Here is a 25838-nt window from a genome sequence, read left to right on the forward strand (position 1 = left end):
CCATGAAGCCTGATAAAACGAGTTTGTTACATTACAAAAATGTCTTAACCTGAAACAACCTGACACAAAGACCTGGATGACTCAGAATTTTCTCCTAAATTCAGACAAGACTGAGGTTGTTGTCTTTGGACCTTAAAAACTCAGGACAAAATTGTCTAGCTATGTAATTAATCTGGATGGCATTAATTTGGCTTCCAGTATTACAGTGAGAAACCTTGGAGTTATTTTTGACCAAGATTTGTCCTTCAGCTCACATATGAAACAAGTTAAAACCACCTTTATCCACCTACATAATATTGCTAAAATTAGGGACAGCCTATCACAGAGTGATGCAGAAAAACTAGTCCATGCTTTTGTTACTTCAAGATTGGACTACTGCAATTCCTTGTTATTAGGCTGTCCTAAATATTCCCTAAAAAGTCTCCAGCTGATCCAAAATGCTGCAGTGAGGATTCTGAAAAGAACTAGCAGGAGAGATCAAGTTTCTTCAGTTTTATCTTCCCTTCATTGACTCCCTGCTAAATCTAGGATAGGATAGGATAGGCTAAATCTAGAATTTATCTATCTGTCACAGGATAGAATTTATTCTATCCTAGGGTTAGGAATAAATTCTCCTCACATGTAAAGTTCTCCATAACCAAGCTCCATTTGGATATCCTAGTTTCATTTGTTGTGTTTGTTCTTAAAAAAATAACTGAAACAAATCTTTAGTTACTTAAATAATGAAAGATTAATTTTATTTTTCAATTAAAGATACCAATTTAAAGGACTCTTGAGATGCACATCTCCATGAAAGTCAATACTGTATCTTGAAAACCAGTTATGGCTTCTTGTAGTTTGTAGAAAAACATGAAAGAAGAAAAGAGCCAAGCACGATCCATAATTCAATAGCTATGTTTACATGGACAAATATTTCATCTATCCAATTAAAATCAAACTGATCACTAATACCAGCTGATATTTTTAAAATTCTGTGTTTACATGATGATGATAAAAATTCTGACATGCACCATGGATAATTCAGAAGAATATGATGAAGAATATTTATTTTTTATTTCAAGCCTTTTCACTGTCGAGAGGCTCCAAAATCCTTAACTCTTTCAGTTTCCAACAAAAGCATTGAATCCGTCACAGTCCACTTCTGTTTTGACTAGAAAAGATTATAAGTCATCTTTTCTAGTTTTCTGTGAAACTCATTATGCCATCTAACCCTCACCCCATGTGGTTCTGACATGCACAGAAACAACATACACCACAGAAACCATCAGAATGAGTTTGTACATGGTTATTCTGCTGATCTGATCTCGAAAATGTCAAACCCACCCCTCTCTCTGTCGGATTGAAAATTCTCCTTGGCTGATGGATGAGCTGAGGTGTTTACATAATGTATTTTATTCTAATGTTATATTCAATTGGATCAAAAGGGCTCCATGTATATGCAGCCAATGAGATTGAAATCATAATGCCAGTTTTTATGTGTGATCTTGGTGAAAACAGACCTGAAAACTTCTAATATGGTGAAGTAAATCATTTGTTTAGCTTTCTCACCAATCAGCTAATTATTAGAACACATCTGTATTCTTTATTTTATCTGTGTGCATCCGTTTTAATGTATCCTTCATGCTGAGTTACAAACACTTCCTAGGGGTTGGGAATGTATGTGTTTCTAGCAACTGTATGTTTGTATTGTTAGAGAAAACTGGTTTTGACCCTGCCTGATAAACTGATGTATGGTATCCTGTCCAGTGCTCCAGAAACCGGCTGCATGGACTTTCTCCAGAGACCTTTCCGAGAAAAAAAACAAAAAACAAAAAAAAACAGGCCTTTTCTACAGGAAACATTAGCAGAACCCCCATAAATCAAATGTGTTTTTCAAGGAGGAAATCCCTCTGTTTCTCCTCCAATGATTCCTTTAGCTCAGCTTAGTCAAAATGCTATGTGGTTTATTGATTCCATTGAGACTTGCAAGAAAAATACTCAATCTTTCTATTCATTTACTGTCAGAAAAAGGGCAGCAACCAAAACACAGCAAGGTATGATGAAGACAATGGAGGGTGGCAGATTCAATCGAAAGTTCCAGTTTGCTGAAGTGCTGAGGTAGCTCTGTTCACTTCTGTTCAGTCAAATATCTTCCAGAGATTAAAGCAGATTAACACAGACAAAGGTGTTTTCCCTTTTAATATGAGCCGAGGGCGCATATCAGCTTAGTTATCAGAGAAACCCCCTGAAACTGAGGTATTAACATTGATTGGAGGTTACAACTTAAGCCTACCCTGCCTCCCCATCAGGGGATTTTCCTCAATTTATTAACATGGTGTTTATTGATTTTAAACCAGAATTGAAAAAAGAAATAAGTCCCTTCAAGTTATCTGTAATATCACATTTCTTTGATGAGGTTCTAACATTTTAGGACTGATATGGCTAAAAATAGTTAACTATGGTCACAAAAATCCATACACTCATATAATGCAATGTGAGAGATGTTCAGAAATGGCTCTTGTAAGAGTATAACTAAACATATTCCAGGACAAAATATCAACAGTGTCATAAATGTAGGATAATTATCTTGATGCTAATACTTTGTCCACTAACTGACCAATAAAAAACATGTTAAACAAACAAAAACTAAAGGTCTATGTGGCTGTGGTATATTGCATTTGAGTCAACCTTGGATCTCCCAGACAGCAGTTGAACAAATATATTCATGTATATTCTATAAATATTCCACATGTATTCATATATCTGTGGCTCCGTTTCTTTTTTCAACTCTGGTTACAAAACATAATACAATTTAAAAAATACAGTAATAGTGAAAAAAAAACAAAAACTTAATGGCAAAATCGAAAAAAATCGGATCATAACAAAACCATTATTCTATCCATAAACATTTTATTAATTACCTTTGTTGATCTCACACACACACACACATACAAACACACACGCACACACAACATGGAATGAAATAGATGAGTCAGTCAGGCCTGAAAGGACTGCACGGCAGCAGCTGCCTGAGCTCCAGGAAACTGAAACCAGACTTAACAAACATTTTTGCACAGACTACAAAATACAAACAGTTCATCCAGTTTTTTATGACCAAAAATACTGCAAGCATACTATATAACAACAAGTGTGAATCACATAGGCCTGGGTTCAGCATTAACTTTTACCTTGAAAGACCCCACATGTGCATGTGCAATACTGTAACTTCTAATCTTGGTAGATTGTCTTGCTGAGCTCTTTGAAATATTATAAACTTTTCCTTTTAAGCCCTCAGACTGGTGAAAGAACCACATAAATTACATTATAATGTCTTGTGTTTTATTTGTTAGATAAAAAAAATGCTACTGTAAATGTTTTATTATGTCATTGACTTGAATTGAGGAGTTAAACAACAGTACCCCACTACTGCATCTAATATTACTTTGTTTAAACAATGGTGCCACAGAAAACTGCTGCACTATGTGATTTCCTGGCTACCAAAGGAGGTAATAAATGAAAGTTGCAGTATTGAAAAATATCCAGGAATGCAGTGACCACTTCAACAATACTGATAAAAATTAGTTGAGCTTAGTGAGGCATTTTTATAGAACATAATAACGGGAAATGTGATGATGATGAGTGATAAAACAGGAAACTGAAAGACACAAAGTATGAGTTTAGAGTTTTCTGGAACTGGCTCAAAGGTGAAACTAGTATCATCCATAGTCTCAAAGGCCCAGTTTGTCCTTTACACTTGAAATAATACAAAACAAACCCTCATTACACAGTTTTCTTACATGGCGACAATAATGAAAAAGACCAGAACCTTGTTGTGTCCGTTTCCTCTTTCCTTACTTCTGCTGGGCTTTCATAGAAAGTAAAGCTGGCTGTTGTGAAGAGGCTTAACTGACCCCAGATTTGGGGCAAACTGCAGCCAGAGTCACATACCCATTTGCTTCAGATGAGAGGCAACCTGTCCTTATCCAACTTCAATTATATGATCTTTTTAGTCAATTAGATATATTATTCAGAAATAAGATGGAGTACACGGACAGAAAACTCATATTGCAAAGAGATTAAATCCCTGAAAACCTATTATCTCCCTTGGGTTAGTTCATTGAAATAAATAAAAGTTTTTGCTTTTGGCAATAATAGCTGTTGTAGACTTGAGGAACTAATATCTGAAAAACTCCAGACACATCACAGTGATGATGATCACTGACTGGAAAGCATGAACACAAATGGGAGACAACATATTTCCCAGCTGAGCATTTTCCTAAATGAAACTTGCAGACAGAATTGCGGCCACATGCTGTCCAGTCAGCAGTCTAACTTTGATTTGTGAAACTCTGAATCATCCAGATGCATCAAGATGAATCATGTACCACATCTTAGTTGGACCTCATCATTGCAAAAATTAGGGTGAGATGAAACAGAAAAAGAGAGGGAGAGAGAGAGAGAGGGGAAACATTATCTTCAACCTGTGATATTCCTATAGAGACCTGAAAAATAGCTGATTATTTAAGGTGTTTCTAAACTGCATGAGTGAAGGCTTACAGAAATGTAAAATCAGTTCATAGCAAGTTTAAGAAGGTCAGTTCAACCAAATAAAAAGAAAACCTTTTTTTTTATTTGCCAGCAGCGTTTTCTGGCCATCTGTCTTTGAGATTTGAGCTTACAAAAATACAATAAGCATTATTCCTCCTACTGTGGTTGCTATAATTTTTTAAATAAAGAACAGCTATTGCTGGCAACAAATCCAATTTAAAGGCCAAAACAATCAGTCTGTTACAAAACCAGTCAGCGTGTTTCACTGTCACAGGCCCCATGTCCACTGTTTTATAGAGAGGACCTAAATCTTCAAAAATAGGTCACAAATATGTTATTGTTTTGCCTAACCGCTTTTTATTTATGGAGAATATACTTCAGTTAATAGTAATTTGTCATGACCTGCAGCTAAGTTTTGTCCAACTGGGAATGCTGTGGCTTCGCTGTATCCACAACTACCGGTCCACTGAAACCATGAACAGATGACTGAATATTAGGCAAAGGCCCTGGGGCCCAGTGAGGAAAAAGGACTCTTGATCCTGTCCATGAAAGGTAAAGAAATTATAGAAACAAAAATAAAATGAAAAAAAAAAAAAATATGTAAAATGCTACCTCACTACAAAATGACTGAAAGACACAAAACAACAGCTGGGCACATAGAACAAGTGTTACTCTATCTGCACTGTGTCTGTTTTGTTTATCTGGATGACTCATGATGTGGTGATGATTAACCATTAACCCACTTTTAGATGTGCATCTTTTCCATTAATCCAAATTACCAGTACTTTCCACCTTTTTCCAAAATGTTTGGGACAGTAAAATGTTGTGACTGTTGAATCAAATCCATTGCCCTTTGCAGCTGCTTGTCTTTGTGATTGGCAAAATGTATAAGGCAAACAGTTGAAATTTTGCTAATATGGAAATATGAATTAGACACGGTCTATTGACTAGGTTGGCACAAATAAACAAACCGATATGATGCTGTCAGAATGTAGCTGTATTGGCTTGGCTACATGTGGCTGCAGGCTAATAAACAGATAATAATATTAACGACTAAATGAAAACAGAATGTCAGAGAATAAACTAACCAAACCAGTAGCACTGACCACATGTAAGAAGAAAAAATAGGAAGAGTTCCTCTGCATTTCTAAAATGGAAATTAAGAACCTTGTAATAAATTATTGAATGGTGCTGCACTGGGTATGTTCCCACTCTACAAGGGGAAACAGCTGATTAAATGAGAAGCAAATCTCTTAAACTCAGAAATGAACCATAAAATGTCTATTTCCAATTATTTAAAACAAGCACAAATAATTTCTTTATATAACTATTGACCTTTTAAATGATAAATCAAAATCAAATACCAAAATCTGCATAAAAACAATGGTAGAAACATGACCCTGAGTCAGTGCCCAAGAGCCCAATTTAATGAGCCATCTCAAATCAGTATAAAAAATTTAATCAATAAATAAACCACCATAAATGAATTTGACATTAATTTGATTTCAGACATAACAAACCCAAGACATTTAAGTGTTTTTTTTTTTCTTGAAAACTTCATGTCATTTGTTGATAGAGATCCATCCAGACCTGCAACACATTCCCATAAAGGGCCTTTTCACAACATTTGAAAGATACTCTGGCACTGAGGATACTAAACAGTTAAATGTTTAGTTAGTTTCATTTCTACATTTTCCTGTAAACCTGTGCTTCAGTTTGCAGAACTGCTGGATGATCATAACATTTTCTGTCTCAGAATTCTCCACATATTCTCCATTGATCGACAGGTCAGGACTGCAGGTAGGTCAGTCCAGTGTGTGTGTGTGTACCCTCTTCTTCCTCTGTCATTTCTGTATAACGTGCCCAGAATGTGAGCTTTGCTCATGGCACTGATACACAATACCACCAAAGAGCCTGGCTTTTGGACTTGTTGCTGATAACAATCTGGATGCTCCTTTTAAATTTTGGTCCAGAGCACACAACATCCATGGTTCTTGAATACTTGTTAGTCTGACCACACTAAATGTCCACTGTATGATGATTCCTCCTAGGTTTTGACCCAGGTTATGGACAATATTAACATGAGACTTCTTTTCTTGCACATTAAAGTGTGATTGTAGTGCCTGACAAAGGTTTCCCACAAAAATTGTTCACCCATGTGGGTCTATCAACTATTTATGAATGACAGATCCTAACTGCAACCCCTCCAGTCGCCCTGACATTGAGATTCTCTTCATAGTATTATGTAGCATGGACAGAGAAATATGTAAATCCCTTCTGATCTTTCTTTGAGAAATGTTGCTTGAAAGTTTTCAGTAATTTTATTCATGTATTTGTTGTCAAACAGAAGATTCTCAGCATATTTTCTCCTAAACCATTCAGCCTTTTGTGGCTTTTGCACCAAATCAAGGTTATAATCACCCAATGACATCATCTGTTTAAAATAATTTTATTTTCTTCTTTGAAACCTTGTTATTAGCCATAAATTGAATTGACCAAGACAGTCTCATGACAAAACATATAAGTGCACACAATTAAGGCTTAAAAATGGATGAATGAGATTTTCTTATCAGATGCCGTTACATCATAATAATGATCAATGTGTTGACTTGTAAAGACATTGTGGTGATAAAGCTGAATCTCCCCACAACAGTCAGCATGGCTGAGTTCCAACAATCACTGTAAAGGGAGAAGGAGAGATTGATGGATGGCATGAATACAAGGACAATCACGCAAGAAATTGGTAGTTTGAGACTGTACTGCACAACGTTTTCCACTATTCTTTCACTTCATTTCCTTTCCCCCCGCAATGTATTAGTTTTCCGTTTTGTCCTCACTGTGGAATGATTGGAGTAAGAACTATATGGTTAGCCATAGATACTGAAAAATGTAGTAATAAAAATTCACATTGTTGCTGTTTCAACATGGATGTTGGTTCCCATGAAGTGATACTGATGCTGCTCTGATGTAAAATAGCAAGTTATTCATTGCCATCCATCATTTTTGTGTTTTGGTGGAACCAAAGAATGGCTCAATTTCCAGTCAAACCCCATAAAGACATGCACCACCGGTGGTCAGCGGTTCACAGATATACAATATTTAACAGTGTTTAGGGATGCTTTTAAGACGGCATAACAACTTTGTTGTTTATGCGTTAAAAAATAATTCTGCATTAATTCCAGAGATTTATCTCTTTGCAATAATGCGTTAATTTTGACAGCACTAGTTTTTTCACACTGGTATCAGGTTCTGCAGCATTGAAACACTTTTATGAATAACAAGTACAAGTATGCACACATAGTATCAGATGAATACTCGATACCGGTATCGGAATCTGTGCATCTCTTGTTGTTATAAAACCTATTAGGGCTGTCAAAATGAATGTGTTAATGTCAAAACATTAATATGTGAAATTAAGGCATTTATTTTGTTTGATGCATTAAATTGCTAAATTGTTACTCATGCTATATTAAAATCCAAATTTGGCATTGTCTCTGCAAGAGATTTTGGAGATGTGGGTACCTCGTCACAGCAGTGAACCAAATCCACCAAAAAGTAATTTAGACATTGTTTTTCTTGGCCCCTCCAACCCTCCCCCCGTAAATTTCTTTCCGATATAAGTAAGACCAGGGAGGACCTGAGTGCAAGTGCAAAAAAATAAAAAATAAAAAATAAATAAATAAATAAAATAATAATAATAATAATAATAATAATAATAATAATAATAATAATAATAATAATAATAAAAAATAAAATAAAATAAAATAAAAAATTGTGCATTTGTTAAAGAAAACGTGTTTAGTTTTTACTGTTTTATTAGGATCCCAATTAGCTGCCCATTTAATGGCCACTACTCTTCCTGGGGTCCCACCAAAGAATTGTTAGTGTTATGTTTCTGAAGTTGATGAGATAATGAGACAAACAGGTCTGAGATGGATAACTGAGCGATTCAATTCAAATACTTTTAGTCAAATGAAAATATAACTAATTTGCGGTTATATTATAGCCTTAATTATGAAGTAAATATTGAAATTCTTGAAGGCTGTCTTTATTGTTATTTTCTCATGAATGTCCCCAACACGGCAGCTGGCTCCAGCACTGTCGCCCCCCAACTCAGTTGTAGAACCGTGTCTAAAGGTGTCTAAATTTGATTTGTTAAAAAAAATACTCTCCCAGTATTTCGGCGGATTTGATTATCTCGTATTGTAGTCGTTGCTAAGCGGGGGACCTCTGCTCCCTCCCTCGTGCGCCCAGCTCACCCCTTACCCTCACCGCCCCACCAGTAAAGACGGAGACACAGAGAGACAGCCACCGTTCATATCGGCGAGCTTCAGACATTCACACGGCAGACAACTGCAACTTGCTCTTATGCGATCTCCGGCGGAAGAAATAAGGAATAGGTAATAATAATTACACCGGCTTACAAATGCTATTAACCGCGTGAGCGGTGACCGGAATGGAAATACACGAGCCGGCAATGAAAAGTTGTTTGATCCGGGTGATCGTGTGAGCGCACGAAAGTCATGGTAGGTTTAATTCAACACTTGTTGTCCTTGCCTTAATTCTATTCCTCGTGTGTGTGTGTGTGTGTGTGTGTGTGTATGTTTTTTTTTTTTTTCAAATCTGCTGTTGTCTCCGCCGTGTGGGTGAAGTTCATGCCCTCGGGTTTATAGCTGCATGTCTGTGGATGGAGCGGGCGCAGAGATGGAAAAGTTTTTGGCTGATTTGACTGTATGTGTGTGTGTTTTCCCTGTATAGCTTACAACCGGAGACATCACTAATATAACGAACTCCTTTCAGCGAAGAGGCGCCCGCTGCCCATATAGAGAATGAATGGGTCACTATGCATTCTAGACTCATTTTTACTATAAGTGGGCGAAAGAGCGACGGTCCTTAACAGCATTAAAAAACGTGGGAGAAAATCCTTAAACATAACTACAGAGAAATTCTAATCACGTGTCAGAAACTTAATAATATGGCTTCTTTTCTGAACTATTCTGACAAAGGTCTGTTCTATTTGCGAGATGTAGCTCCCACTCATGAGATGGATTTTCAGCCGTGAGAGCCAAAACAAAAGGATTTTGTGCTGACCAATGAGAGAACGGGAAGCCTCAGGAGGGACGGAGTGGTCCTCTGTTGTCTTTGTCCAATCAAAGACACCCCAACAGAACACAGACCATAGCTGTGAAGCAAGCAGGGGGTGACTGATTGCCGTTTTTTCTGTTGGATTTCTTGGTTTAATGTGAAATTGCAAATGCATCCTATAATACTCTGGTCATTCCATGTCATGAGGATCTAAGCTTGAAACAGTAAAGCTTTTCCATCAGGTTTAGCTACATTTAAATGCAACTTGAAGATTTAAACATCTACATTTTACAGTATGAAGTCATGTGAGGGTCTAATAAATGTCTCCAGGGTCCATCATTTCACTTTAAACATTTTTTCTCCTTTTCACGTTTAAGTTCTTTAAGTTTATTTCCACACTAAACTGAAAAAGGAGTTTGAACCTGTTTGGTGCCAGCATGGATGCTTCTTGCCATTAAATTTACCTAAATGGTTTAAAACATAGTTTGAAAGGAAGACAGCCGATGAGAGAAAGGGAAGCCGCAGTAGGGACAGAGAGGTCCTCTGTTATCTTTGTCAATGACAACAGAGGACCAGTGGGATGACAATGCAGAAGAGATGTGGAAAAAGTTGAGCGATGCAAAAGCACATAGTAATTTCACTGGAAATTAACAGTGGCAACTTTACCAGAAGAGTATTTTTTTCCACTCTTACTACAGTAATAGCAGCTTATTACAATAAAGTCACGATAACGGTGACAGTTAGTGTGTATATATATATATATATATATATATATACACACTAAGTTTTCACACACTGAGATTTTCTCTTCAATTCTAAAATTAACTGATAACCAGTAGAGAGATGATAAAGCCAGAGAGTTCATGTGTTCTCTTCTGCTGGTTCCAGTGTCCTCTATTTGATTTAAACCTACAATATGTGTCCTGTACTTAAGCAATGCTATGACATGCCACAGATACAACCATTAATAACCACCACCAGTCAATCATACCAGTTTTTTTCTGCAAAGTTTATATGGGGGTTGGATTATCATCAGATGAAACTTAGTAAGAGGACGTGTGCAGCTTAATACGGACACACAATGCATGCTCACACTCACACCTACAGCCAGTTGTGAATCACTGGTCAACCTGTCTGAAAACGCATGCAAGCACAAGCAGCTCCAACAGTTTTACAAAGACAAAACAGTTCAGTCTTTGAAAGAAGATTTACTCATTTTTTATACAAAAATGTCTTAAATGTTCTGATCCCAGCTTCTCAAATTTAAGGATTTGTTGCATTTCTCTTATTATGGGTGCCAGTGCGTTATCACACATATTACTATTGTTTTTTCCGCTTCTGTCACAAAACTTTGGCGTGTATCTCCTCCCACAGTTTAGACTCTACACCCACAAAAGTTATATTACGTGTCTTGATCAGGAATGGTGTGCTATGACTTTTTCCCTCTACAAAAGTCTTTTTTCAAGGTTTACGTTATTCGCTAAAAGCTGATTTTTTTTCCCATTGAAAATGAATAGGGTTTGTTTGAGATGAGCCAAAACCCAGGTCACTTTGGATCCCTACAACTCTGCCATACTTCCACATAGAGACATCAAACTTTAAATGGGTCACAAAAAAAAAAAAAAAAAAAAAAAAATTGGACTGTCTCAAAAGGACATTTTCATATCTTTTACAGTTTTCACATAATCAAAGGTCACATTTTAGGAAAAATCCCAAAAATCTCTCTCCAATCTAGCGCGCACCATAGACTGTATATAAAAGATGGACGGAGGCTCCGTGTCATCACCTGTAGGTTTCTGAAGAGCAAAAGTGAAGCTCGTTGGGTGGTTCCTATTATCGCCATCTTGGGAGTGTCACGCCTGTCGTCGTTCCCAGAAAATACAAAAATGGGCTGAGAGGGGGGCTGTGAGTGTGGGGGTGGATGATTGATGTCTATTAAATTTCGAGCTGCCTGTAGCTAAGAGCTAACTGAGCCAACTCGGATCTAACTTGAGCTAACTGGCTAATGAAGGTAGGTGGGCTAAAGCTAAGGTGCACTCTTAGCCAGCTGAACACCACGTTTGTGCTACACTCTCCCTTCTTGCTGCGGATATTGGTACATGTCAAAAGGACACGCCCCTAATTATGCCAAATCAAGAATAAATAACATCCAAATGGATGAGTTAGAAAAAAAAAAAAAAAACACCCCCTCACAGTTGTCATGAAGGTAAACCTGAGCTATTAATCCTAAAATGTTTGTTGTACCGCACTTGAAACGTGTTTATTTCTGCTGTGAAGTTGGCCTTTTTAATATGGGAGTCTATGGGGATTTGCTCTATTTTGGAGCGAGCCCCTAGTGGATGAGGGGTGAACTGCATTTTTTTGCACTTCTGCATAGGCTTCACATTTCACCGCCAGATGTTGCTGCTTGGCGCGCACTCCAATTTTTATTTAGAAAAATCACTCAAACAAATGTGTCTTATGGCCAGAGTTTTTGCTCTACATAGACAAATTATCAAAATGGAGCAAATTAAGTTGGCGTCAGAAAAGACCCCCTCTCATTTTTAGCTGGGATGTACAGACTTTGAGCTACAGAGCTCCAAGCGTCAAAGTCGACTTTTTCCTTCCGTTGAGACCTATTCTCTGTTTCTTAGACTTTCACTCAAATCTCATGTGTTTTTAACTCGCCACCGTTTAAATTCTGTTTGCATTAGAGTAAAATTACAACCCTGTGTTCCTCAGACCCCCCGGTACGCACGGTGAAAGAATTATTTTGAGATCTTACGGTTTTCTCTTAGCGAAGGAGTTCAGAGTGTTGATCAGAGTGAGGGCACCAGTTCTCATTCTTTCTCTGGGTCTAAAGCCCCTTTGCGACTGTAGGTGTAATGCGTGACTGAGGACCCGGAAATTCAACCACACACAGCAGTTGGGATGTAGAAAAAACAGATTTATTCAGCAAAGGGTCAGGAGAAACCAAGCAGCAACCAGGGAAAACCAGGTGGGCTGAATTAGGCTGGTAGCCTGTCAGAGCAGGAACAGAGGCAGAGGCAGAGTAGCAATTAAGCCCAGGTGATCTAAATCAGCTGATGAGCCCAGGCAGGGCAGAGAACATGACATGAGGTTAGAACGTTTTGCAGTTTCTATAACCTTTTCAGGAACCAGGCCGTTTTTTCGTGCATTTAGACATATAGGAACTAGAGGTAAAAGCCCTCAGTTCCTATAACCATTTTAGTTCCTACTCCGAGGCAGGGTCTTTTTGAGGTTCCATAGGAACCCTCATGACGTGACTGGTAGCTACGTCCCCTGCCAGATTTCCGATTCTTGTGGCCCTGCCATATTTTAAAAAAACACAGTTGCAGCTACGGACGACAACAAAAGAGCATGCGTTAAATGGACTGACGAGGAGGTCAAAATTTTCTTCTGACCGTCTACGCCATAGAGGATATTCAGAAAAGTTTGAAGGCTCGCAGCGGTATATAAAAATATTCGGGATGATCCGTTCTCAGTTAGAGAACACGGGGATTTATCACAACACAAAGCAGCGCACGTAGACAAGACTACAAATTAATTAAAGACCACAAGAACCGGAGTGGGACAAACCAAAAACCCAGTAAATTCAACACCTTGGACCACCGACCTGCCTACTCAAGCAACGCCGCAGCAAAGGACTCCATTTTATTCATAAAGGTTTATCCATTCAGCAACTATCAGAGCAACCACCATCAGCCAGCACCAGCCAGCTGCCAGCACCCTCTGCCACCATAGACCTGGTAAATAAAAACCATCCTATTGCACTGTACATGCATCTTGTTGAGTGTCACTATATTACATTTCAAAATATTTTATTATAGTTGCTGTGTGTTAAGTATCTGTCTGCACCCTCCATATGTTTTTTCCATGAAATAGAAAAAGGGCTGACATTCTTCTGGCTACTGTGCAGGACAAGCTGTTAGATGCTGAACAACAGAGGCAAAGCGATCCACACTCAACATCCTGCAGGTCTTTCAGGAAACGGCACAAAGGAGGCAGAAGACGGGCAGAGCTGGCTGAAGATATCTGTGATGGAGGGTCTCTGAGTTAATAGTTATTTTTCCACTGCTGTATTCACTATAAAAAATAAATTACTTTGTAAAGAGTCAGAAGTATTCAGTTTTGTCAGTTATGGTTTGGCCAAATCTTTAAAATATTAGCTAATAAATATATTAAGTAGTTATTAACCAATAATAGCTATGAAATATTAAATAATCCATGTTCGCTACATTTTAAGTCTTATCCTGGGGTGTGTGTATGCTACATGACAGCTTATCAAATTACACACCTGTAAACTTCTCACCACCCCTTTCTACATTTTAACCTTCATTTACTGCTAATTTTGTGTGACTATGTCCTCATAATTCTTCTAAACCATAAGTCAGTCACAAAGAACCCCTAAAGTGACAGATTTAATCATTTAGTCAGATTTATTCATTGACTGTTGAAATGACTAGTCAACCAATCGGATTATGCATCTCATAATTATTAAATGGATCTTATTTCACTTTCAGCTTTGAAATCTTGCATGAGGTTGTTATGTAAGTTCCTCCTCTTTAAATGTTCGAGCATTGCAGACGTACTTCCGTGGTACGCAAGGTCCGCTTTACAAATCTCACATGTATTTAATCGCAGATGGTTGCGTCACATTGGTCCCCCTACCCCCCCAACTCGTGCGAATGCAACATGAAACAGTTCCGCTAGGGAATGGCAGTTCATAGAACTGCGACAGTTCTTAGAACTGCTTTCTTAGAAACTCTGACCGAATGCGCCTTATGTGTCTGTAGGTGTTTCCCGATTTAGGGTCTGCACACTTGTAATGTGACAATTTGTTATTCACTGTCAAGTTACACTGTAAATCTGCCACTTCCTTTTTTAAAGACAGGCAGTGTTGATGAACTTTCCGGGTATTCAACAGCTTGAACTTGTAGCTTCTTTTCTAACTCTTTCACTAAACCCTCATGTTTACGCTCCTGGTGTTTGAGCTCTCTCTGCATTTCTTTCGTCTTAATTTCCTCACAGCATAACATGTCCTCGGTCTTCATCTTCTCTAAGATGACAGATTCTAATCTTTCTTGTAGGATAGAATTAGAGCTTTCCAAAGAGGAAATCGTTTGGCAGAGGCGTTCATTGTCTTTATCTGGTGGTCATCCTTACCTACTTGAAACCTTCTCAGATATGTATTGGTCACATCAAGTTCTTCTTCCAAAACTTTATCTTTCTTTCTCAGGATGTCCGACAATGTGTTCACTGTCAAGTTACATTGTAAATCTTTCACTTCCTTTTTTAAAGACCGGTTTTCTGGCAGAACTGCCTGGTGGTCCAGACAACCAGTTTTCCAGTTATACATCAATTTTACACAGTATATGGAAATTTGTTTCTGTTGCACTCCATATTTTTCCCTTATGATACTCAATCCAAAATTTTCGACTAATAAAACATCCGCCAGTCAGAGCGGGCCCTTAATGCCTCCAGATGTGTTCCCTTTTGCCACCGAGTTCATTGGGGAGAGACATAAGCCTTGACAAGCTAACATTTACTTTATTGGACAAAGAACAAAAACCTACAAGGCTGATAAGTTTTTATTATGCTGTTTTGGTTGTGATGATAGTTTAAAGAAAGACACTCGTGTGAGGGTGAAGTGTCACAGACTCCAGTGGGGAATAATTAAGTGTTTCTAGTTTGTATTATTTATTGTGGCATTAAGAAAGCATGTGACCATAAGATTTTGAGTAAAGTGATTGTGTCAGCTGATCTGTTAGAGAAGTAGAGGAAAAGTTTCTTGTGTGCTTATTGATTAAAAAAAAAGTCTTATTTTCTCTCAGGGAGAATATATTTATTCAATGCTTCCTAACAGTAATCTCACAGTTCACATGGTTACATTTCCAGGTGAACACATCACAAATGAGGTTACACGGCAGCTGTCACTCTGAGTGAAATTTAAAATATGATCAAGTGGATTCGAGCCATTATTTCCTGCCACATATTTCATAATGATATTTACATGGCGCAGTTAGACATATGCACTCTGTGTCATGTTGGTGTGTGCAGCTTTCTGCAAGTTGATGTAGTCTGTGTGGGAAGCTGACAAGCTGTAGGCATTCGAAATGTAGTGGGGATTCTCCTGCTTGTTGCAATATATTATTATACAAAGAGTGGGATGGATTATTAGAATGATTTAGGCTGGGCGTAATGTGTGTGGCCTCCAGCAGGCACACTCTTGTTTTGTTTTTGCTCATTTCATCTCTTCCACTGCAGATTTCTGTGGAATGACTGAAACACTTTGATGAATTGTTCTGTCCAACAGAAGTCGAGCTGCAGTGCTTCTGGCTGATGGATCTTGATTTAGATGTAGTGTTAACTGCTCTCCGTTGTGGGCTGATGAAGTATTCATTCACAAAATAACACAGAGTTATGAATGAATAATGTTAATGTCATAACTCTTCCGTTGGTTTTGCAAAACAGTCAGACTTTGATTGTGTGTGTGTATGTGATCAGAGCAGGAATTGAAGCTGTTACGATGACCTTACTGACAACTTTTTTATGTCAGGAACAAGTGTGCAAATGGTTCCTTCAACAACAGACCAGCTGTTGGCCCTTAATTACTCCAACAGACAAAGAAAGAATGTCTTTGTTATTGAAATACTTGTCAGAGATTTCTCATGGGAAGGTCATTCGAGGGAAAAAGCAGAGGGAAACAACGGAGATTGGTTTTTAAATGGCCTTTTTAAGATGACTCCATTATGAAAGCTGGGAAGCTTTTGGCAGCAAACATATGAGGAGCTCTTCAGATTCATAGATTTGAGCTCAATAGACACTGCCATTAATAAAATGCTCATTTGTGTTGTAGCAAATTCAGGACTGAACGCAGTTGAAATAAACTGTTTTGTCGTTTTGTTTTGGGAAAACCATGTACTTTACACTTTGTGCAATGCTGCAGCTTGAATGAGCTGAGACACTTCGGTCTAAATGAAAAGTTTCCTGTGAATCATTCTGCCATCCTGCATCCAACGTCACATAAATTTGATATAGTGATGCTTTTTTTAATGCTCACTTTCATTTTCATATGGAAAGTGCTACAAATCTCGACACAGACGGCTGTGTCGTGTACTGATTTATAAAAATCAAGTTTAAATTAGAGTCAGTAGTAAACACTATACAGCATGGTCTGACTTGCTGCCAGCTACCTTTTGCCCTACATATTCATGTCTTTTGTGAGAGCACTGGTTTGTCTGGGACATTTTCCACTGTTTGGAGCAGCTGAAGCTCGCTGTCTTGTTCTCAAACGCTTTGAGCAGTTCTACATTCCTGCCCCGCTCTGATAACCCGACACCTTTTTATTTTTCCTCCCTTATACGCATCCTTCTTCAGCCAGAAGCATCACTTTGTATTTTCTCAAATGAAGCATCTGACCTTACTGTTAGGGGTCTTTTTATTTTAGTCATTGCTGCAGGAGTTCTTCTGTGTTTTATTTACACTGGCAAGATGGCGCCAGTGTACGCGGCCTGCCGTCTGTCATTTGCAAGTTTGTTTAAGTTTTTAGTACTTTTACTGACAATCTGTCAATATAGCGACTACTGGTGTATGATTGACAGTCTCTCCTGGCCATACGTTTTTCAGACATAAATTTGGTGGATTTTAATTATGATGATCAGAAAAATTTACCCCTTCTTCTATCTGCGATTCCCGCTTACCTATGCCGTGCCCTGATGCCACCTCAAAGGAGGAAACGCCACGCGCAACGGTATGGCAAAAATGGTGTTTCCCACATTATAACTAGTTTATTATGACTAATCAGTGTGTGTTTCTTACATGTAACCTACATATGTGAACCCTGCCCCTGTTTAAGAAAGACTGAAAATCTATTTTGCCAGATCAGCCTTTAATACGTGATAGGGGTGTCAGTTGAGAAAGTTGTGATATTTATAATTGTTAAGTGTGCTATGTTTTTCTTCCTGTTTTTATCTCTGTCCAGCACTTTTATTGACTAGAATTGTATAAATAAAACTTGATTGATTGACTGAAATACTAGCCATTAAATATGGGGAGCCATATAAACCATTTAAAACATGTAACCAGTACTTCCACCTTTATTATTTTCCCTTGTTGTTATTTTGGACCAACCAAAACGTGACAATGAAAGAAAAACCAAAAGAAAAAGAAAAAAAACAACATAAACAAAACAAAACAAAAACATAATTTCTGGATCATTTGAGTGGAAGATTTTGCTGTGTTTTTTAACCGGTTACGTGCTAAAGTTACATATGTGAACCGCTGCCAAAAAACACTGTGGACAGAAAAATGTTAGACTTCTTAAATGAGCTAAAGAAGCGAATAAAGAATGTTTTACCCAGTGGTGTAGCTCCAAATATTACTAAAGTACATCTCTCAAATACTTTATAGTCTTATAAAAGAACAACAATCAAAGCTACATCGATTCTAGATGTGAAATGTCTCAAACAACGACACAATTTCGCTTGCTTAGTTGTGCGCGTTCACGCGATGGGCATGCAAATCTCGGCAGACATGCAGTTGTCGGCATGACACCTGTTGGTTTTCATCACTATTCTTCACAGATCATGTGTTTCCTGAGAGTCATGACACGGATAAACTTAGCTCTTGGTTTCATTCCACCTGTCAGACAAAATTTAGATGTTGTGGCTCCTCTTAAACCCAGGCTCCCTAAAACTAAAGCTGAGCCGTGGTTGGATGAAACAAGTCGCGCCGTCAGACACCAGTGCCGAAAAGCTGAACGAAAATGGAAGAAGGATAAACTCCAGGTGGGCTTCCAGATTTTAAAGGACTGCTGGCATCATTATCAAAAAACTGTGAGAGATGTAAGAAGAAAATATCTGTCTGATATTATGTCAAATCGCCATAAGCCTCGTGTTTTATTCAAAACAATAGATTGTGCTCTCAATGTTCCTCAATGTGTTGGTATTAATCCCTCAATTGAGGCATGTGAAAACTTTTTACATTTCTTTGTAGATAAGGTGACCTCTGTTAGGGCTCAGATACCATCCTCTGTCTTTGACCCATCAGTCTGTGTTCCCTGTTCTGCTGTTTTTCACCAGTTTGAATCTCGTTGTCTTTTCTTTGTGAGATTGTTGGTCATCTAAAGCCTACAGGTTCCCCTACAGATGCTCTCCCACCACAACTATTCAAAGAGATTATTTCCACTTTAGGACCATCGGTTCTTGCTGTTATTAAAAACAATCTGTCCTCTGGTCTGGTTCCTAAGAATATAAGCATGCTATAGTCCAACCTCTGCTCAAAAAACCCAACCTGGATCCCACCATTCTGTGTAATTTCCGACCAATTTCCAAACTACCTTTAATTTCTAAAATCCTAGAGAGGATTGTTTATACACAGATAAGAGTTTTTAGAGGTAAATAATGTTTTCAGGTTTTTCAGTCTGGTTTTAAACCTCTTCATAACACTGAGTCAGCTCTACTGAGTGACCTGGTGACCATGCAATCTTGGTTTTATTGGATTTAACAGCAGCCTTTGACACGGTGGATCACAACATTTTAATGACTCATCTGGAGGATTGTGTTGGCATTCATGGTACTGCCCTGGAATGGTCCTACCTGTCTGAGAGGACATTCTCTGTTAAATTGGACCATTTCCAGTCATCCCCTGCTCCTCTATCATGTGGTGTCCCCCAGGGGTCCATTCTTGGGTCTTTGCTCTTTTCATTATACCTTCTACCCCTCGGGTCAGTTATTAGGAAGCACAATTGTGCTTTCCATCTGTATGCTGATGATAGTCAGGTCTATGTCCCTCTTAAACACAAGGGCGCTTATTCCTTAGAAAAACTCTTAATCTGTCTCAATGAAGTCAAAGCCTGGATGGCCTTAAATTTTCTTCATTTTAATGAAAAGAAGACAGAAGTTATGGTTTTTAGTCCTGGTGCCAGTGGATCCTCTCCTGTTGACTTGGGTCCTTTGGAACAGTATTATAAATCTGATGTGACAAACTTGGGAGTAAAACTGAACAGTGATTTTAACCAGGCAGATCAGTGCAGTGGTGAAAGCTAGCTTTTTCCAGCTGAGGCAACTGACAAAGGCCAAACACATTCTTTCAAAGCAGGATTTTGAAACAGTAATTCGTGCTTTCATAACAACACGGCTGGACTACTGCAATGCCGTATACTTTGGCGTCTCCCAGAAATCTCTGTCCCGTCTGCAGCTGGTGCAAAATGCAGCAGCACGTCTGTTAACTGGAACACGAAGGAGAGAACACATTTATCCTGTTTTAGCCACACTGCACTGGTTGCCTGTTCTTTTTAGAATTCATTTTAAAATTCTTTTATTTGTTTTTAAGACTTTAAATGACCTTGCCCCCCACTACCTCTCTGAGCTGCTTCAAATGTACTCCCCCTCCCGGTCCCTTTGGTCAGCGGATCAGCTGCCCCTGGAGGTGCCGAGGACGCGGAAGAAGCTCAGAGGGGACAGGGCTTTTTCTGTGGCGGGACCAGAGCTGTGGAACTCTCTGCCACTGCAGGTCAGACAGGCTTCATCACTGTTCAGTTTTAAATCCCTTCTAAAGACCCACCTCTTTTCATTGGCGTTTCACCCAGTATGAGTTTGCTTTTATTGCTTGTATTGTTTTTATTTTGTATTGATTTAATTGTTTTAATGATTTTTAATGATTTTATTGTCTTGCCCTTTAATTTAACATTTTGCTGTTTTTACTATATTATGTTCAGCACTTTGTTCAGTAGCTGCTGTCGTAAAGTGCTTTATAAATAAAGTTGGCTTGGCTTGGCTTAGAGTAAAGAATGTATCTGTGGCCGCTCATCGGGGCACACTGGCTGTCCCTTGACCCCTAAACCAAATGTACACCTTTCCTAATATGGTTTTCTAATTAGCCTAAGTTGGTCAGCTTTGGCTACACTGTGCCAGGCGAAGCTGCAGAGTCATGTGTTTCCACAGTAGCCTCACAGTTGGACCTATGGTGTCTCCTCTTCTTAGCTGTGATTTGATCTTTTTGTAGTCAGTTCCTTTATAGTTCCTTTTGTCCTCGGTTAACTTTTTTTTTTTTTTTTTTTTGTGAAGACCTTCAGCTAAAGTGGGACTGTGTAAGGTTATTGCTATGGGGGCAATTATACTTGCTTTCCCAGTTCTGCTGTGGTTGGAAGACGCAGTCCATTAATGCCCAGTAGATCAGCATCTACAGGAAAGATACATACCTGCAAACATCAAATAACAAAATTAGAGAGCCTTGTGCGCATCCTCATATGAGGACATTTATATCACATGGACTGCACTATGCAATACCATGCAATATATATCATTGGGCTGCCTTTAGCTGTGATCATGCTCGTCGATAGGGGATGACAAACGGGTCTGTTGTCCTTATTCAAGGTTTTACGTGGACCGGTCTTTCACAACATCATTCAAGATTTTTTTTCTGACTACATTTTGTAGAAGATGATGGTTTTCCCACTATCCTTCCAGTTCTCAATAAAACGTTAATTCTTAACCCAATTTTAGTAGTTTCAGCAATTTCCTTAGAATGATTCTTTGCTTGATGCATGCCAATGTTTTACCCTTCTAAAACAGACTAACATATTTTCCACGACCACAGGATGTGTCTTCCCGATATGGTTGTTTAACAAATGAGAAGCTACTCACTGTATGAGTTAAATAACTTGTTGCCAGCCAAAACATAATCATTCATGCTGTAATTATTCAAAGGGAGGCTCTCTGTGTATTAGTTTTGGCATATTCTGCTCTTTTTGCTCAGCAGCTCTGTTTAAATATTGGCGAACAGAAACAGCCACTGTGGAGGGCTTTCTTACAGACTGCTCACGTCTTCCAGTGCAGGTCATCTGGGTATATAATTTTACTTTGCTCTATGTTGTTGTGGAAAAACACTTGCACTGACCCCACACAGCTTGATTGCTCAAAGGTATTCAAGGCATGGCTCAATGTGGCTAACCGCACCACAATGGAAAACCCTCTACAGACTTTTTTTTTCCTGAAACCGGCTTCCATAAACTCTACTTAAAGCCACAGAGCAAAAATTAATTGCTTGGTGTCTGTATCTGGGCAGGCTTTGAAAATCAATCTCACTTGAGTCAAATGGCCTCTGTAATCCTTTGATTGGAGATTATTGGTCTGTGTTTGAAATACTTAAAACATCTTACACATAATTTGTCAAAATTTCAGGGTATTGATAAAGAGAAACATTCTATCATTACCAGTTAATCTACATTCCAGGCTTCATCCATGGTTAAGAGCAGTGGTTATAAGAATGAGACTGCAAGTACAAGCAGCTGAAATGAGTTTCTTCCAAATGGTGGCTGGGTTCACCCGGAGGGATCGAATGAAGACCTCAGAAAACAAACCTCAATGACGATAGATAATCAGAGTGGAGTCATGCTCCTCTACAAAAATAGGAGCCAGTTGAGGTCATTTGGGAACCTGGTCAGGATGTTTTGTTAATGCCTCCAGGTATTTTGGACACTGGAAGGAGAATGGAGGGAGGGAATGAGGGAGGTGGGCAGAAAGATGGAAGCAGTTGTGTCTTGGATGAATGGCTATAACATTGATGAACGGTAGTGATCAGCACTACTAATGTCAGATAGCCTTTTTTGTGGTACATTCTCAAACATGAGCTTTAAAAAGTTTAGCAAAATTTTAAAAGTTTAAATAAAAAAGAAAAAAATGTAAATAAATGGCTCCATCCACCACACCTTTGCCTCCTACCAGCTGATTTAATTGCCTGGCCAATCATCAACATTACTGCCACACTCTGGGGAAACATAAACCAGCTGCAACTGTTTTCACAGACAATCTGCCCTTGGCTTGCTGAACTTTGGAGATTCTGACTGTGGGCTTTGAGTGGTGGTGTTGGTATTGTAGGATTAGGGTTTTTGTTTTTTGTTTTCCAACAGTGTTAAAACTGGCTTTTGTGTTCCACATTTGGCTGACTGACAGTGTTTTATTTTTCTTTATCTTCAGTTTGGTAAAACTTAAAGCCCTTTTGGCTTCTCCTTTTGTTGTATTATGTTAGATTATTGTTAAAAGTAGAATGTGTTGGGCTAGTTTAGGTTTGTAGTTGTGTATGGTATTTTTTTTTCTTCTCTTGGTTAAACTTTAGAAATAGGAGCTGCTTCGCCTTTTGTTAAAATATTGTAGATTAGTAGGTCAGTTTTTCGTTTACCCTTTTGGTTATTCTCAGTTTTGCTTTTCACTTGCTCGTTTTGAGTTAAATTTAGAAATTGGCTGTTGTGTTTTTGGTTTAAGCAGCTTCGCTACCCCAACACGAAATTCACCACCTTTTTTTTTTTTTTTTTTTTTGTATTGTTCCTCATTTCCACTTGCCATAATAAACTCTATTAACTTCCACTTTTACATCCGTCAACAGTCCTCTTTTCTTGTTACGCCTCTCAATATCCCTGGGTCGGGTCGTAACAAACACTGTCACATTGCTGCACATCTATTTAAAAGTTTAATCTTAAGTTCTTCACATAACATGTCATTTTTAGCGGCATCCGTGACACCAGGTACATTTCTACTGCATTCATTGTCATAATCACACTATTTTTGTGAGCTATGTTGACAGCAGCCGCCAGTTTTGGACTGAATGTTTTGTACTGGAGACAGTATCCAGCTGCATTCTGGGTCTCCTGAAGTGTAGCAGTTAGACTTTGAAAGTAATGGTGCATGCCGGGCAACCAGTGATGGATGGATCCTCCAATGAAGTTGTGTTATGTATTCCTGATGAGAGTGGTGGCTCACTGGCGAGGATTTATGTGGCTGTGGATGAGCAACCACTCCAGAAGATGTTGTCTGTATGAAGTTGCGGTCCAAGGCTGTTTGTCATTGTGATTGATGAGCTTCCTGTGATTAAACTACCACACTGACAGACATTCATCTGCTTTAACAAGTGACTTACTTGCATGCATGTTTTTTTCTCTTACATCACTGGCTCCAGTGCGTAGTGGGTGGCAACATACATGCTTCATTCACCTTCTGCAAGTGTGTTTTCAGACAATAAAAATGTCCTATTTCTGTGTGATTTGTGCATTTAAAACCACTCTGGAAAGAAAAGTATTTTTATGCCAAATGAAGCAATAAGTACAACGGGAAATGTAAGAACACAACATGAAAATAACTGGGCACATGTGTAAACTAACATGCTAGTGAAAGCATGCTAGTTTTTGTGTGTGCATTTCTCATGGGGTTTTTGAAGGAGAAAATGTGTACAGTCTTCTTGCCAGGCTTATGTTTGAGGTGTTTGTCCACCACCAAAGTTAAGGGGCCATTGATTGTATTAATGATGCGTGCAAAGCTAAACTGGCTTTTTCCCCCTCATCTGTAGGTGGTGAATGAGCTGAGCTTCCTTTTTTTTGTTGCTTGATTTATGGGACTGATTGTTGTGGAATAATATGTTAGAAATATGGACTCAAATCACATGACTTGGACTCAAGTCAGTAATAAATTGAATTACTTTAGACTTGAGCTAGACCTGATCGTTAATAGCAGCGATTCAATGATTTACTTTAAGTTGAACCTTTTGAAAACACTTAAAAGGCTAAAGATGAATAAATATACACTGTGTGCAGAATTATTAGGCAAATGAGTATTTTGACCACATCATCCTCTTTATGCATGTTGTCCTACTCCAACCGGTACAGGCTTGAAAGCCTACTACCAATTAAGCATATCAGGTGATGTGCATCTCTGTAATGAGAAGGGGTGTGGTCTAATGACATCAACACCCTATATCAGGTGTGCATAATTATTAGGCAACTTCCATTCCTTTGGCAAAATGGGTCAGAAGAGAGATTTGACAGACTCTGAAAAGTCAAAAATAGTGAGATGTCTTGCAGAGGGATGCAGCACTCTTAAAATTGCCAAGCTTTTGAGGCTTGATCATCGAACAATCAAGCGTTTTATTCAAAACAGTCAACAGGGTCGCAAGAAGCGTGTTGAAAAAACAAGGTGCAAAATAACTGCCCATGAACTGAGGAAAATCAAGCGTGAAGCTGCCAAGATGCCATTGGCCACTAGTTTTGCCATATTTCAGAGCTGCAACATCACTGGAGTGCTAAGAAGCACAAGGTGTGCAATACTCAGGGACATGGCCAAGGTAAGGAAGGCTGAAAAACGACCACCACTGAACAAGACACACAAGATAAAACGTCAAGACTGGACCAAGAAATATCATAAGACTAATTTTTCTAAGGTTTTATGGACTGATGAAATGAGAGTGAGTCTTGATGGGCCAGATGGATGGGCCCGTGGCTGGATCAGTACAGCGCAGAGAGCTCCACTCCGACTCAGACACCAGCAAGGTGGAGGTGGGGAACTGGTATGGGCTGGTATCATCAAAGATGAGCTTGTGGGACCTTTTCGGGTTGAGGATGGAGTCAAGCTCAAATCCCAGTCCTACTGCCAGTTTCTGGAAGACACCTTCTTCAAGCAGTGGTACAGGAAGAAGTCAGCATCGTTCAAGAAAAACATGATTTTCATGCAGGACAATGCTCCATCACACGCATCCAAGTACTCCACTGCGTGGCTGGCCAGAAAAGGTCTAAAAGAAGAAAAAATAATGACATGGCCTCCTTGTTCACCTGATCTTAACCCCATAGAGAACCTGTGGTCCCTCATCAAATGTGAGATCTACAGGGAGGGAAAACAGTACACCTCTCTGAACAGTGTCTGGGAGGCTGTGGTTGCTGCTGCACGCAATGTTGATTGTGAACAGATCAAGACACTGACAGAATCTATGGATGGCAGGCTTTTGAGTGTCCTCGCAAAGAAAGGTGGTTATATTGGTCACTGATTTGTTTTTGTTTTGTTTTTGAATGCCAGAAATGTATATTTGTACATTTTGAGTTGTTATATTGGTTTCCCTGGTGAAAATAAATAAGTGAAATGGGTATATGTTTGGTTTTTGTTAAGTTGCCTAATAATTATGCACAGTAATAGTCACCTGTACACACAGATATCCTCCTAAGATACTAAAACTAAAAAAGCCCCATTCCAACTTCCAAAAATATTCAGCTTTGATATTTATGAGTCTTTTGTGTTCATTGCGAACATAGTTGTTGTTCTATAATAAAATTAATCCTCAAAAATTCAACTTGCCTAATAATTCTGCACACCCTGTACAAGAAAACCTTAGTGTAAGATAAGGATTATTTTGTTCTAATGGCTGAAAGTTAATAAAATGCTGCTTTGAAAGGATGATGTGATGAT

The 25838-nt window shown here is 38.7% G+C and overlaps 1 protein-coding gene across 2 annotated transcripts in view; it reads left to right on the top strand.

Annotated features, from left to right (window-relative positions):
* The first annotated feature begins 8820 nt into the window (after positions 1–8820).
* The window catches only part of LOC121633082 (carbohydrate sulfotransferase 15-like), a 45071-nt gene continuing 28053 nt past the window's right edge, over positions 8821–25838 (top strand). The window contains exon 1 of one of the 2 annotated variants that reach the window (XM_041974959.1): positions 8821–9053. The gene's annotated coding sequence lies outside the window, so the exon portion shown is untranslated. Of the gene's footprint in view, positions 9054–23081; positions 23138–25838 lie in introns of those variants that run through there. The other variant, XM_041974960.1, reaches the window with a different exon arrangement.

The sequence above is a fragment of the Melanotaenia boesemani genome, chromosome 21 (genome assembly GCF_017639745.1).
Source record: "Melanotaenia boesemani isolate fMelBoe1 chromosome 21, fMelBoe1.pri, whole genome shotgun sequence".
Taxonomy (NCBI): domain Eukaryota; kingdom Metazoa; phylum Chordata; class Actinopteri; order Atheriniformes; family Melanotaeniidae; genus Melanotaenia; species Melanotaenia boesemani.